Here is a 15714-nt window from a genome sequence, read left to right as displayed (position 1 = left end):
CTATGCCACAGTGCCAGTCTCTGGTTTCATTAATTTATTTTTATTTTTATTTTTATTTTTTGTTATTTTTTAACAGGCAGAGTGGACAGTGAGAGAGAGAGACAGAGAGAAAGGTCTTCCTTTGCCGTTGGTTCACCCTCCAATGGCCGCCGCGGCCAGCGCGCTGCGGCCGGCGCACCGCACTGATCCGATGGCAGGAGCCAGGAGCCAGGTGCTTTTCCTGGTCTCCCATGGGGTGCAGGGCCCAAGCACCTGGGCCATCCTCCACTGCACTCCCTGGCCACAGCAGAGAGCTGGCCTGGAAGAGGGGCAACCGGGACAGAATCCGGTGCCCCGACCGGGACTAGAACCCGGTGTGCCGGCGCCGCAAGGCGGAGGATTAACCTCGTGAGCTGCGGCGCCGGCCCTGGTTTCATTAATTTTTAATCCAAAGGGGAGTGGGATGAGCATTGTACTTCTTAACAGATCTCAGAATATCAAAAAGGATCTTCAGCATTATGTGAACTCAACTTTGTGGTACCAAAAATGGAACACTGTGATTCTCCTCAAGAATCTTTTTTGTACTTTGACATCAGTGTTTAAAAGTATGATATTAGATTGTGCTTTTTCCTTCCTTTGAGTACCACTTGATTTATTTTATTTAATTTTGATCTTTTAGCTTATTTCATTTACATCAGGATAGTTAATTCCTGGGCCAAATTTTCAAACCACATTCGTAACTTGAATGTACAAATTATCATTATTTATTCTAACCTGTTTTCTGTTTGTGCTAATCTAAAGGTTCCACTACTGTCAGGAATAGAAGTTCAAAGCCCTAGAGTTCTCATTGCTATTCCTCTGCAACATACTATTAGTAATCAAAGTACATTAGTTTTGTACCTAAAAAATACCTCAATTACTCTTTATATGGTTTTTGTCTCTGAATGACATGTTCTTAGCTCAATCCTACATTCTTTCTATAATGGACTAAAAGAAAAACTTCTTAGCTAGATTTCAACAACTAATCCCCCTGACCTTCTACAATAATAAGAAATAAGCCTGTATTGATATCCACTATGCATAATAATTCTATTTCTCTCTCTAATCCTCAAATATTTTATGGCTTTCATGTTATTACAAACATTTCCCAAATTACAAAGCTAATAATAGACAGAACCACGATATGAGCCCATTATGTGACAAATTCCATTTCTTTTCCCATTTTGCTTCTTGAAATATTTTCTCTTACATTAATACACAGTGATAACTAACATATATATAGTTGATAGCTTATTTTTAAACATTTAATATGATAAAAAGTACATGATAAAAATCTACATCTAAGAGAGTATTAAGAAGTTTTTTTCAAAGAGCAGATTTCCCTATCAGATGACTGCTCAATCATAAAAATCATAATCTTACTAAATATCTTTCCTGACTTTAATCATTACCAAATGCTAAAGACAGAACTTTATATTAGATTGTGAACAGAATATATCTACATTTACTCATTAGACATTTATTAATGTTGAGATGCCCTAATCAGTTTTGAAGAAAAATAGAAAGAAAGGAATTTACTACTTTTTCCTCAGCTTATTATCCTCATTGATAATCAATTGAATGGGATATCCAAATGTCATATTACAAGGAATAGTTTGTGTATCCTATTTCTCCCAATCAGCTACTTCAGTGATTACCTAATAATTTATAAAATAATGGCAGCCTCTTACCCTTTGAAAAACAAGAACTCTAGGGCCGGCGCCATGGCTCACTTGGTTAATCCTCCGCCTGTGGCACTGGCATCCCATGTGGGATGCTCCTCTTCCAGTCCAGCTCTCTGCTGTGGCCTGGGAGGGCAGTGGAAGATGGCCTGAGTGCTTGGGCCACTGCACCTGCATGGGAGACCAGGGGGAGGCGCCTGGCTCCTGGCTTCGGATCGGCGAAGTGCTGGCCATGGCGGCCCTTTGGGGAGTGAACCTTTCTCTCCGTCTCTCTCTCACTGTCTGTAACTCTACCTGTCGAATAAATAAATAAAAATCTTAAGGAAAAAAAAGAAAAACAAGAACTCTCTTTGAAGGCAGATATTATTTTAAAAAAAAGACTTCTAAATCAGCTTTGTGGTAATACTTTAACTAACTGCTATAGATATTATATTTTCCATATCAAATTTATATCATCCAAATATCTAAAACCTGACCATTATCAGATAACTGACAAAATGAGAAAACAGATTTTATTCAGCACCCAGTAGACAGAAAGCAACATAATAAACCTATTTCATGTTCTATCCCACTAAATTCTTTAACATATCCTATGGAGTCATATTTTTGGGTGAGGCTGTCAAAGCTCCTAGTGTACATTAGAAAAGAACACTTGTGGTAAGTCATGCAGCAAGGCTTGCAATTCAAGTCTAAAGTCAAGGTACATGTTATCTCCATGAACGCATGAAATAGACAAACATTCATCCAACCTCTAGGTGTTTATCACCCATAGATGTGCAGACTCTGCTGAGCTCCAGAACTTAGCAAAAGAACACAAGCAAAGCGTGAGACATAACACAAAGAAACATGAATATACTCTTCAGAATGTTTTATCCATTCGGCAAAAGTTTGTTAACTGTTCAATACATAGTTAGCTTTGAAAATACAATTGTTTTCCTGGTTTAGCCAAGAACTGACCCCCAAACCTTGGAGTTATATTTATTGAATCTTAAATCAACTGAGTTAAATAATGGGTGGTTTGTGATAATAGGAGCATTTCCAAACAGCTGCATTATGAAAAGCAGAAGAATTCAAATAAATATGTACTGATTCATGACATTAGGCAATGAAGCATTGTTGCTGACTGCTGAAAACTGACAGCAATCAATCAAAGTGACATGTAGCATTTAAAAACAAGGTAGCTATAATTGAACAAATATGCAGAACACCATAGGAGTGAGGGGGCAGTCACAACTGCAAGATCAAAAAACACTGGAACTATTCATTAATCAAAGGACAGATTTCAAGCCGGCGCCGTGGCTCAATAGGCTAATCCTCCACCTTGCGGCGCCGGCACACCGGGTTCTAGTCCCGGTTGGGGCGCCGGATTCTGTCCCGGTTGCCCCTCTTCCAGGCCAGCTCTCTGCTGTGGCCAGGGAGTGCAGTGGAGGATGGCCCAGGTGCTTGGGCCCTGCACCCCATGGGAGACCAGGAAAAGCACCTGGCTCCTGGCTCCTGCCATCGGATCAGCGCGGTGCGCCGGCTGCAGCGGCGGCCATTGGAGGGTGAACCAACGGCAAAAAGGAAGACCTTTCTCTCTGTCTCTCTCTCTCACTGTCCACTCTGCCTGTCAAAAAAAAAAAAAAAAAAAAAAAAGGACAGATTTCATAATCATATTTTGTAATAAGTCTTCCAAGTAACATATTTTTTGTTGTTCAAGTACCACTTAGGTTAAATAAAAGAAAAAAAGAGTATAGATTTAAAATCATACATTATAAGGGTTCCTATGTTTCACACACAATGCCTGATAATCTTAATTCTTCCAAAGAATTAAAACAATCTATAATCTTTTAAAAGAGTTAAAAGCAAAGGAGATACTCAAACAATTTTATATAGCATTTATAAATCTCAGAAAATTTAATCTCTTGAGAATGCAAATAAAATAGTGCATTTTCAATCACAGAACGATGAAAACTATTAATTATTTCTGATGATATGTTTAAAACACAAGCATATATGCTTTACATTTTGTTAATTTATTTTTTAATTTATAAATATTTTAAAAGGAAATAAATATAATTTTGGTGAGAAGTGTGATTTTAGGTTATTTTATTGTTTTTTCTAAAGTGCTATTCTGACCCACAGGGTTCATTTACATATGATAAATAAACCTAGAGATTTTTATGTACAGCATGAGAACCACAGCTAATATATGGTCTTGTATAATGAACGTTTATCAAGAGAATACACAGTAAGTACTTCTACCACAAAAAGGTAGCAATAAGCATGGAATGATCAATATGTTAATTTTCCTGACTGCAGTAATCATTTCAGCATATGTATGTGTATCAAAATATCATGGTATAGTACTTAAATAAGTACCATAAAAATACATTTAAAATAATTTGAGAATGAGACCTTTGAAATTCATATATTCATATAAGAAAATTAGTTTTATATATTTCCCACCAAAAATATATACATTTAAGATGGAGTAAAGCAGAGTATGGTTCCTTTCACCTGTAGCATCTTTACAGTTTTCACTATCGTGATATGTAATAGTGAAGAGGAGATTTAATGTTAGTTATTCACATGCCACTTAATAATGTACTTCATACAAGCGTGGATGAATGTCAGAAATTTTAATTAAAGTGAAGATTTCCGAACTCTGACATATGTTGTTATATATACTTTAGAAGAAAAAAAACAGTATTTAGGTACTTTCATTTTTTTTTTGTAACGATAGCTCTGCTGATTCATTCTGCAGATTTTTTTTTGTAGACTGATTTTTTTCTTTGTGGTTGTAGACAATGGAGTGACTTGTAAAGTGACGGAATGATATTAGTGATTAATGTGTGACTGTTGATCATAGGAAGTAAAATAAATTCTTAGGAAAAAATAGATTAAGTAAATACTAAGGTTTGAACGTGTCCTCCAAAAAGCTTGTGTTGGAAACTTTGTACCTGATGTAACACAGGGCTGAGAAGTGTACCTTTTAAGACAGGAGGATGGGGCAGGCGCTATGGTGCAGTGGGTTAAAGCTGCAGCCTGCAGCGCCGGCATCTCGTATGGGCGCCAGTTCGAGTCCTGGCTGCTCCTCTTCCGATCCAGCTCTCTGCTATGGCTTGGGAAAACAGTAGAAGATGGACCAAGTCCTTGGGCCCCTGCATCCACGTGGGAGACCTGGAGAAAGCTCCTGGTTCCTGGCTTCGGATCAGCTCAGCTCTGGCCAATGCGGCCAACTGGGGAGTGAATCATCGGATGGAAGACCTTTCTCTCTCTCTCTCTCTCTGCCTCTCATTCTCTTTCTGTGTAACTCTGACTTTCAAATAAATAAAATAATTCTTAAAAAAAAACCATGAGGGTTCTGCCCTTGTGAATTGATCAATGTCATTATTTGTGGAGCATGTTATAGCAGGAGTGAGTTCCTTAAACAAGAATGACTTCAGCCCCCTTGCCTTCTCTCTCTCTCCCATTCTCCTTCTGCAATGGGATAACACAGCAAGAAGGTACTAGCCAGTTGCTCCACTTAGACTTCGACCTTTCCTGTCTCCAGCATTGTGAGAAATAAATTTATTCTCTTTAAAAGTTACTCAGCCTGTAGCATTCTGTAATAGCAAAACAAAACAGACTGAGACACTAGGATATGGTGCAGATTTCCTAAATCTATCTGGAGCTCAATGGGCTTCACTGCATAATACTTGGTTCTATGATAAACATTTGAAACACTTTTACATAGGAAAGTATGCACTCTTAGATTTGAAATTTGGCTATGTGCATTGTATTCTTAAATAATGTGATTAGAATGAAGTCATTCACTTTATTCTTCATGAAAGCAGAAAATGAGCTAATGGAAAGCCACATGGACTCATAAGTACAAATCCTCTGAGTTATATAATTTTCCTGAAAGTGGGACCTAATGCAATCACTCAAACTGTGGATAGTCTAAGACAGGCAGCCTCAGGAGAGGCTGTACTGAGGATCTAAACTTCCTCACAGGACTCTTTTGAACTGTGTAAGGTTGAACACAGAGAATTACTAAGAAATATTTATTTCCAGGAATAAAACTACCAAAAATTGAAATGCCAAATGGAGAGAAAAAACAAAAGCCATAAAGAGGCCTAAATTTTCTCTCTCAATCTGGATGGGCAATAGTTTTCCAAGATCAGAAAAATGAAATAGTGAAGAGAAAGGGAGAGAGAAAAGGAGTGAGAGAGAGAAAAATCCTGACTGAAAGCATTTAAGCCCTGTTCAAGTCCTCTTCTTCATCATAAATTCAATGCATAAATGCTTGATTTTCACTTTTATTTTCCCAACATTTCCATATATTTATAAATGCCAGCCACTAGGTGATGGAGAGGTTGAGAACTTTTCCTTTAAATCACTTAAAGGCCATGTCAAAAGGTCATCAAGGATAGGAAATTCAAGCACATTCTGAAATATTGAACAATGTACTGCTAACCTGTTCTGATAGACACATCAGAAAATATCTCAAAAATGCAAATAGAATTCCAGAACAAAAGACTGTCACCTCTTTCTTTGAAAAATAACTGTCTGGCTTATCTGTCTTTCCTCACACTGACAATTGCCTCCGTAAAAGCAAACGATACACAATATGGATTGAAAGGCACTTTTCATGTTTATGCAAAAGAAAAAGTGAATTCATAAAAAATGAATATAGTGATGTAAATAAGTAAAAAATACCAGTGTCACATGAAACTCTCAGAAATATCAAGTGAACTAAGTAGTCTCAAGGATTCCAAAGGTTAGCTCTTGCTTAGTATCAACAATGGATCATGTTTTTAAAAATACTATGAAAAATTTTAAGAAACAACACAATACCTCTTTTAATGATATTTCAAAAAGCCTTCTTGGTCCAGTTGTTTGTGCAGGTGAATGTATGATAAGAATTACCATCACATAGGGTAATGAAACAGTAAAGGAGACATTTTATCTAAGCAAAACATGGCCTAAATTCCCTATAATCCACATGAATAAAATTATTTGTTATTTATGAAAACAAATGCACTTAGCTGATGTCTTTAGGATTGTTATGTAAGCATAGCTCACCGGGGTCAGCATTGTGGCACAGTGGGTAATAAACATGTTATGACAATCATTTGCATAGGGTCCTTGTGTAACATCTTTAGCTATATACTTTTAGTACATATTCATATATTTACATATAATACTATTACTTATTTTCTTCCTGAAACAACAGAAAGGATCAAACAATCATTGAGTCTACAGTAGAGAAAGAAAAATCAGTGTTTCCTTAAAGTTGGCTTTTGTGTGTGTATTTTGTTTTCTGCCACTGTGGGTTGGAAAACCCAAATTATATTGCTCCCTGGGGCTAAAAATACTATTTTCACATGATTTATAGAATTAAGATTTTCCCTACAGTGAATATTAATTTGGAAATTTTTCCATTCATTAAGACCTATGATGGGTCAGGAGATATGCAAACTATTTGTTACTTTCATTATGATCTTTCGATAGGACTACATATGAACTATTTTCAAGTTCCTCAGCTGACCATATGGAGAAAGCTGCTGAATATTTTGCTTGTTGGTTTACAGAATCGGCTTCATTTTTTTTTGTTGCTATTTTTAGGGCACTGCTGTCAACATGAAGTCTTCTTCCTAGAAGGAAAGGCAGACAATAAACACATAAATCTGTATCACACTGCAGGATGTGGCAATGGTAACGGGTAGCAGCAATATAAAGGGATGGTGACAGTAGAGTATATAGTATATAGAAAGGCACTTCAAAAAGTTTGTGGAAAATGAAATTTGAAAATGATTTCTGTTTGGGTAGAAAAAATTTTAACACCCATATATGTGGGTCTTCACAAAAGTTGGTGGAACATACATATTCAAAAATATTTGCACAGATTTCAAAACATTGTTGCCTCAAAATACTTATTTTTAAACTTTATTTTCCACAAACTTTTTGAAGTGCCCAAATGGTAATCAAAGATTATGACTCTGAGGTGGTAGCGCTAAGTTTTTCAAAGAGTGACTGGAAATAGCATTAAAGAAAATGCTTTAAGATGAAAGAATAGTTGTTGAGTGTAGGTCCTAATGTCTCCCAAGAATCATTTTCGAAAAAAAGAGTCAAAACAAATTGTCATTAAACATCCATTCAGGCATGGCTAGATCTTAGCAATAGAGTACACTGCTAGCAATTGCTTGCTTACTTTTTACAGGTAGAATACAAGGGCCCCCTAATCTAGAGAATTATATTTCTGTATGGCCAGAAAGGCAAACTATAGATTGTCATCTGTCAAAAGGAAATCCAAGGCCAAAAGAACTTTCAGTGTCTAGTTGTGAACCTGTGAACAACAAAAGGATCCCTCTCCTATTCTTAACAGCAAAGTTCCCTTAACTGCTTAACATGCTAATAGCCCCTAATAGTCATTTGCCTGCCTGTTGCATAGTTACATGTATCACATAATAGTCTTTGCTAAAATTCTGCTAATCTGCCTTTTTAAGGTCCTTGATAAACTGTACTAAAGTGGCTTCAGCCCACATTGTATCTGCAGCCTGAACAGACATACTCACAGTGACTGAAGCATTATCTTATGGCTCACTATAATGTTAAATGGCATATCTCCAGTGATATTTCAGTAGCCATCTTTGAATATGTGATATATGCAAACGATTTGTCATGGAGTATACTCAAAAGACTTTCCCCACCCCTTTCATCTGCAACTATTTTGTTGCTTTGATTTTTCCAGTTCTATCCCTTTTATGGTAACTTCATAAATCCCAAACCCCTGTCTGAATGGAGAAATTCATTTAGGCCTCAATATGGCCTGCCCTTTGCTCCTTACAGGTCTGTTACAATATGATAATATTAATAAACATTCTCTTTCTTGTAAATTCAATAGAGTAATCTATACTAACATTAGTGAGCATGCAAACAGGCAGGAATGCTACTGAGAACAGGTGGTCCCCACCAACCCAAAGAAAATGGGAAAAATAGTGTGAGGAACACCAAGCACATTTTACATGGATTTACCAGTTAAGATTTTGATGTATTTGGATTCTCTCTCTCTCTCTCTCTCTCTCTCACTGACCCTCTCTAATATTCTTTGATAAAAGAGAATTACAAAAAGACTGTTTCAAACTCTTGAATGAAAACTGAAACATGGATTTAAGTCCCATCATAGCTGTCCACCAAGAACATTGTGCTTTATGTATATGTGAATTTTCCAGACTCTTGAACCCAACCAATGCAGAAGCAAAAATTACTTCCCCTTATGGACTGTCCTTCAATTCTAAACCTTGCTCAGCTTCCTATTATTCCAAGCCTCCTGAACCAATGTAGGTTCAGTGTAAACAAATTATGCTTTTCTTTCCCAAGTTCTTGCTATGGAAATACTCTTAGTTCTAGGTGTACTGCATATTTTTCTAACTGTTGTTGATTTTTCTTGCTTGCAGTTTTAGATACTAATACCAGAAACTGATGTTTTTCTAGATAATATCTATATTGGCTCAATAAACCCCTTAATTTCTTTAACCTAGAAACCTTTTACTTAAGGTATACAAAATTCATGCATTTCATATATACAAATATAGGAACATAGCTATTCTTCCTATCCTACCCTCCCTCCCACCTGCACTCTTACCCTCCTTCTTTCTCCCTCTCCTATTCCCATTATTATGTTTTACTAAAATTCATTTTCAATTAACTTTATACACACAAGATTAACCCTACTCTAAGTAAAGAATTCACCAAATAGTATAGGAAAAAAAAGTGTTCCTCAACACTCAAGACAAGGGCTGTTAAAAGTCAAGTCATCACATCAGTGTCAATTTAACTACTATAGATTACTTTTTAGGTGCTCTATTATTTACCACATATCAGAGAGAACATGTGGTATTTTTGTTTTTAGGGCTGGTTTATTTCACTAAGTATAATGTGTTACAGTTGGAACCATTTTGTTGCAAATGATAGGATTTCTTTTTTTTTTTTCAACTTTTTTTTAGTTTCTTTAATACAAATCAAAATACATTTTTGTTATGTATTATTTTAACAAGCTTAACATTCTTTTCAATACAGGATGACTGAATATAGGTAACTTCAATGCTTCCTTTTAAAAGAAATGTTTTGTTTTAGAGAGGAAGCAAGTCATCAGTAAGATACATGGTCCACAGGCTATTGCTTTCCATTATTTTAGAGCATGTCCTCCAGCTTAAAATTTGGTCCAGTCATATATATATATATATATATATATATATATATATAGTCCTCCTATAACAAAAATAAATTAAACCTTATAATTGAAAGAAAAATCCAGCAATCAGAAATATTTGGCATAGGCCTCTGAGTGAACATGATAAACAAGTTAGGATGTGTTTCAAGAGTATGCAGGAACATAGAGAATCTACCTAGAACCATATGGCAGGACAATGGGTATTGGGCATTGCCTAAAACCACCATCACAATATGGCTCCTGGCGGATGTTTGAGGGGCATGTCTGCGGCTGCTGTGGTTAAGCCACGTAAGATCGGACCACCGGCAGGGATAGGTCCACTTTAGTTCTGGACACGTGGACAGTGCACGATCCTTATACTTTGCTTAAGATGCCTCTGTGCGTGGTCCACCCATGCCTGCATGACCTTTTCGCTGATTGGCTCCCTTGCTGCGCATGTCTCTTGTAAGCCTTATAAGCCTGAACACTTCCTCAATAAAGTAGTTCCTGCTTCGACAGAACTCACGGGTGCTTGCTGTGTTCCTGACCCATCGACCTTACCTTTCCTGTTCGCCTTGTCGGAGAGTGCTTGTCAGGGGCCAGCCTCAGGCTTAAGTCCCCAACAAATGGGCCTGCTGCTACTGGGATTCTTCTGCTTCCCAGGGGGATGGAAAGTGCATGGGAGAGTGCTGAAGACAGGCAACAGACACAGAATCACTTATTCCAAAAAAAAAACAAAAACAAAAACAATATTCAATACAGATTAATATACAACAACAGTAGAACAATCTTGACAGTTACTAAATGCCTAGAAAGCCAAGTTGTAAATTTAGAACCGGTACCTCAGCAGGAATATTAGGCAACATGTTTGTAAGACTTTGAAGGTGAAAAAAGTCACAATTCATAGAGGATACCTGGTGCACAAGTATATCAGCTTCCAGGACATTGGGGACAACAGAGAAAACATAAAGTAAGGATAAACTCAAGCTGTTTAATCTTCCACCATTCTCTTGTGGATTATACCCAGGCCACCCTTGGCCACTTGCAGGGGTGTCTTTCTTCTATGTAAATACTTGCTCCTTGGGACACCAGAAGTTTTGCCTCTTCCACTCTCTCCTCATCATAGGCTAAGTGTAGAGAAGAGTTACCCTCAGTGTCTTGGATGCTTGTGGATACTTTGTAGTACAGAAGGATATGAATCATCTTCAAGTTACCCTTGGCTGCTGCCTGGTGCATTGATGTAGCCGTGTAATGGTCCTTAGCATCTGGATTAGCACTGCCTTCCAGTAGCATGACAGCAATCTCTTGCCTATTTTCGGAAGCTGCCTAATGTAGGGGAGCGTAGCCATTTTGATTGACAGCGTTCACTTGAGCACCCTTCCCCAGAAGGGCTTTCGGAATTTCATCTCGGCCAGCAGAAGCAGCGATGTGAAGAGGAGACCAACCTGCATCGTCTTTATCAATCACTGACACTCCAAGTTGCAGCAAGAATTCAACAATTTCTTTATGTCCAGCTGAGCATGCCCAATGCAATGCGGTTCTGCCGTCCTGGTCAGTTCTGGTAGCCAGGGATTTATTGGCAGGATGGTCTCCCTCAGATCCTCCAGCTTCCTGCTGTAGGTCAGGTTGCAAACCATTAGGTTAGACACACACCTCTCCATTTTGCTTTCCCAGGATTTCATTTTTTATAGTTGTATAGTGTTCCATGGTGTAGATATTCTACAATTTCTTTATCCATTCTTCAGTTGTGGGACATCTGGGTTCATTACATATCTTAGCTATTGTGAATTGAGCTGTAATAAACATGGAGTGCAGATCACTCTTTCATATGCTGATTTCATTTTCCTTAGGTGAACTGCCAGGACTGAGACTGCTGGATCATGTGGGAGGACTCTATTCAGATTTCTTAGGAATCTCCCTAATGTCTTCCACAGTTGCTATACCAGGTTACAGTCCAACCAACAGAGGATTAGAGTACCTTTTTCCCTGCATCCTAGCCAGTTTTGGGGTTTGTTGATTTCTGCATGAAAGCTATTCTAATGGATGTGAAATGAAACCTCATCTTAGTATTGATTTGCATTTCCCTGCTGTTTAGAGATCCTGGGCATTTTTTCGTGTGTCTGTTGGCCATTTGGATTTCTTCTTTTGAAAAATGTCTGTTCAAATCCTTTGTCCATTTATTTTTTTTATTTTTTTATTTAGTAGATATAAATTTCCAAAGTACAGTTAATGGATTACAATGGCTCCCCCCCCCCCCCATAATTTCCCTCCCACTCACATCCCTCACATCTCCCGCTCCCTCTTCCATTCCGTTCACATCACGGTTCATTTTCAATTATCTTTATATACAAAATATTGATTTAGTATATATTAAGTAAAGATTTCATCAGTTTGCACCCACATAGAAACACAAAGTGTAACATACTGTTTCAGTACTAGTTATAGCATTACTTCACATTGGACAACACACTAAAGACAGATCCCACATGAGAAGTAAGTACACAGTGACTCCTTTTGTTGACTTAACAATTTGACACTCTTGTTTATGGCATCAGTAATCTCCCTAGGCTCTAGTCATGAGTTGCCAAGGCTATTAAAGCCTTTTGAGTTCTCCGACTTCTATCTTATTCCGACAGGGTCATAGTCAAAGTGGAAGTTCTCTCCTCCCTTCAGAGAAAGGTACCTCCTTCTTTGATGACCCCGTTCTTTCCACTGGATCTCACTCACAGAGATCTTTCATTTAGGTCTTTTTTTTTTTTCCCCAGGGTGTCTTGGCTTTCCATGCCTAAAGTACTCTCATGGGCTCTTCAGCCATATCTGAATGCCTTAAGGGCTGATTCTGAGGCCAAAGTGCTATTTAGGACATCTGCCATTCTATGAGTCTGCTGTGTATCCCGCTTCCCATGATGGATCTTTCTCTCCCTTTTTGATTCTATCAGTTAGTATTAGCAGACACTAGTCTTGTTTGTGTGATCCCTTTGACTCTTAAACCTATCAGTGTGATCAATTTTGAACTGAAATTGATCACTTGACTTTGTCCCTTTCTTAGCTGGATTGTTTGTTTTGTTGTTGTTGAGATTCTGTGCTTTTTATGTATGCTGGATAATAATCTTTTATCAATTGCATAGTTTGCAAATATTTCCTCCCTTTCTGTCAGTTTCCAATTCAGTTTGCTGAGTGTTTTTTAGCAGTGCAGAAGCTTCTCACTTTGATGTAATCCCATTTGCCAATTTTGGCTTTGATTACCTGTGCTTCTGGGCTCTTTTTCAGAAAGTCTTCACCCATGCCAGTGTTTTGCAGGGTTTCACCAATGTTCTCTAATATTTTGATGACATTGGGTTGTAGATTTAAGTTTTTTTTTAATCCATTTTGAGTGGATTTTGTGTAAGCTGGAGGGTAAGAGTCTTGGTTCATACTTCTGCATGCAAAAGTCTACTTTTCCCAGAACCATTTGTTGAAGAGACTGTCCTTGCTCCAGGGATTGATTTTAGCTCCTTTGTCAAAGACAAGTTGGTTGTAGATGTGTCAGTTGATTTCTGGAGTTTCCATTATGTTGCATTGTTCGACTTGTCTGTTTTTATGCCATTACCAGGCTATTTTGATTATAACTGCCCTATAGTATGTCTTGAAATCAGGTATTGTGATGCATCTGGCTTTGTTTTTGTTGTATAAGATTGCATTAGCTATTCCAGGTCATTTGTATTTCCACATGAATTTCAGCATCATTTTTTCATAGATCTACAAAGAATGCCTTAGGTATTTTGATTGGGATCACATTGAATCTATAAATTACATTTGGTAGTATGGACATTTTGATACTTTTAATCCTAGAATGTGAAAGATTTTTTTCCAGTTTTTAATGGCTTCTTCTATCCATCTCTTTAGTGTTTTATAATTTCATCATAGCGATCTTTGACAATGGAACAGAATGTACAAAATTAAAAAGCACTAAAAAATAAATAGAAGACACAAAAAATGAAAAACTCTTCCATGTACATGGACCGAAACAACGTCATAGAGGAATGTGCCAAAGTCAAGCCAGGGAAGCTGACCAAGAATGCACTATTGAGATAATTTAAGTGAAAATAGAAAACTTCCCTATCCTACTATAAGATTCTATCAATATCAAACTACTTTTTCCCTTCTTCTTATCACATATTGCTGTCTAACCAACTACATAATTCCTTGCTCTACTCTGATTTTTTTTTTTGTTTTTCTTTATTTCTTTATTTCTCTCTCTGAAATTGAGTCCCCAAGCAGCGCCTTGAATGCTAGATAACTTTAATCCCAAGTCTCATAGCCTCCCTCCTGTATCTTAGCTGTGGAAAATCCAGCATGGGGACTATATAAGGCCTACAGAATCATTTAGTCTGACCCTGCCAAGGCAACTGCAAGTGGAACTCAAAATTCAATAAATCTATAGCAGACTAAATTTTAAGTTGGTAAGTTTGTATGGCCCACAAATGTTATAAATATTCAAATGACTCTTGGCAGATAAAAAAGTCTCCATTCCAGGAAGTTAACCTTGCCCTGCATTTTGATAGCACTAAAATTAACCCAACAAATTGAAGAGTGGCATAAGGTTAGAACCCCATAAGTGTCTAATCACCAAACTCACAAGGTCATTTGCTTCTCTAATTGATAACACCTTGATGACTGACATTGTTTTGAGGGGTTTTGTTACAGGGACTTTTAGGTCTGGATAGGTGATTTATATAACCAGGGCAGAAAGTGTTGAAGCCTACTTGACCATCATTACAATTCCATGAAGAAAACAACATTACTGACCAGCCAGGAACGTGGATATGAGCTGAACATGTAACAGGCCAGATAAGCACTGTGACATGACTCCAACCAGTCCCTTACACCTGGCTGGAGGCCAGTATGCAGCTGTTTCTATCCTTTGCTCCCCTTATTTCTGACTCCACATCCCTTGTAGTCTCCTTAAAACCCCCAAAGCAGGAGGCAGTTCTGTAGACCTGAGTCTGCTACCTCCTTATCCATCAATAGATTAAAATTTGTTCTTTCCTTTTCCTCCAACACTGTCTTCATTATTTTCATTCAGCACTGGTGACAAGGACTAAGCTTTTAGTAACATCCATCTCTTTATCAAAGTAACTTTTATTATAAATCAGATCAATCAGCTCCAACAAAAATCTTGTTGGCGTAACTATCAGAAAAGATCTGAGAAGTACACCATGAATAACAATGACAATCTCCTCACTAGAGAAATTCCAAGAACACAGAGGTTACCTCCCACGAGTGGGTAGCAAAGACCCAGACCTGTTTTCATTGATGCCAAATTCCTCACTGCACAGGCCAACTCTCACACTTAAAGTATTTTAAAGTAGTAAATTTAACCACACAACTATTAAATAAAACAAAGTCAATACACTTGAACTACCCCTTCACAACAATAGAGGAGAAACATGATTTCATATAATCAAAGTTTGAAAAGTAATAGGTGACCATAATTATTGTGACTTAGCATTTGGTTATTAATATTTAAATAAGTTATAAAAGAAAAACATAATCATGAACCATTTTTATAATATGAATTTCATTGGTCTTTATTTCAGTAAAAACTGTAATCTTGATGACATCAAAAGATTTTCATGTAATTTGTGTTTACTAAAAATCAAGAATATAAATAATTAAAAAAATGCAATAATATTCAAAGCACATAAAATGTGAACTTTTTAAATCAAATCAAAAATAAATGAAAAAGTAAAAAATAGGATTTGTTTTTCATATTGTTGCTGTTTTTAACTGAATATTGCTAAAATGCATTAAAATGTTAAAGAAATGCAAGAAATTATTCATGAGAATCAACAT

The 15714-nt window shown here is 37.1% G+C and overlaps 1 pseudogene; it reads right to left on the bottom strand.

Annotated features, from left to right (window-relative positions):
• Nucleotides 1-10722: 10722 nt before the first annotated feature.
• LOC100353447 (uncharacterized) lies at nucleotides 10723-11540 on the bottom strand (annotated as a pseudogene).
• Nucleotides 11541-15714: the final 4174 nt, after the last annotated feature.

The sequence above is a fragment of the Oryctolagus cuniculus genome, chromosome 8 (assembly GCF_051225735.1).
Source record: "Oryctolagus cuniculus isolate XC-2025 breed Fujian yellow rabbit chromosome 8, ASM5122573v1, whole genome shotgun sequence".
In the NCBI taxonomy this organism is placed as follows: domain Eukaryota; kingdom Metazoa; phylum Chordata; class Mammalia; order Lagomorpha; family Leporidae; genus Oryctolagus; species Oryctolagus cuniculus.
This window is presented reverse-complemented; position numbering and strand designations above follow the sequence as displayed.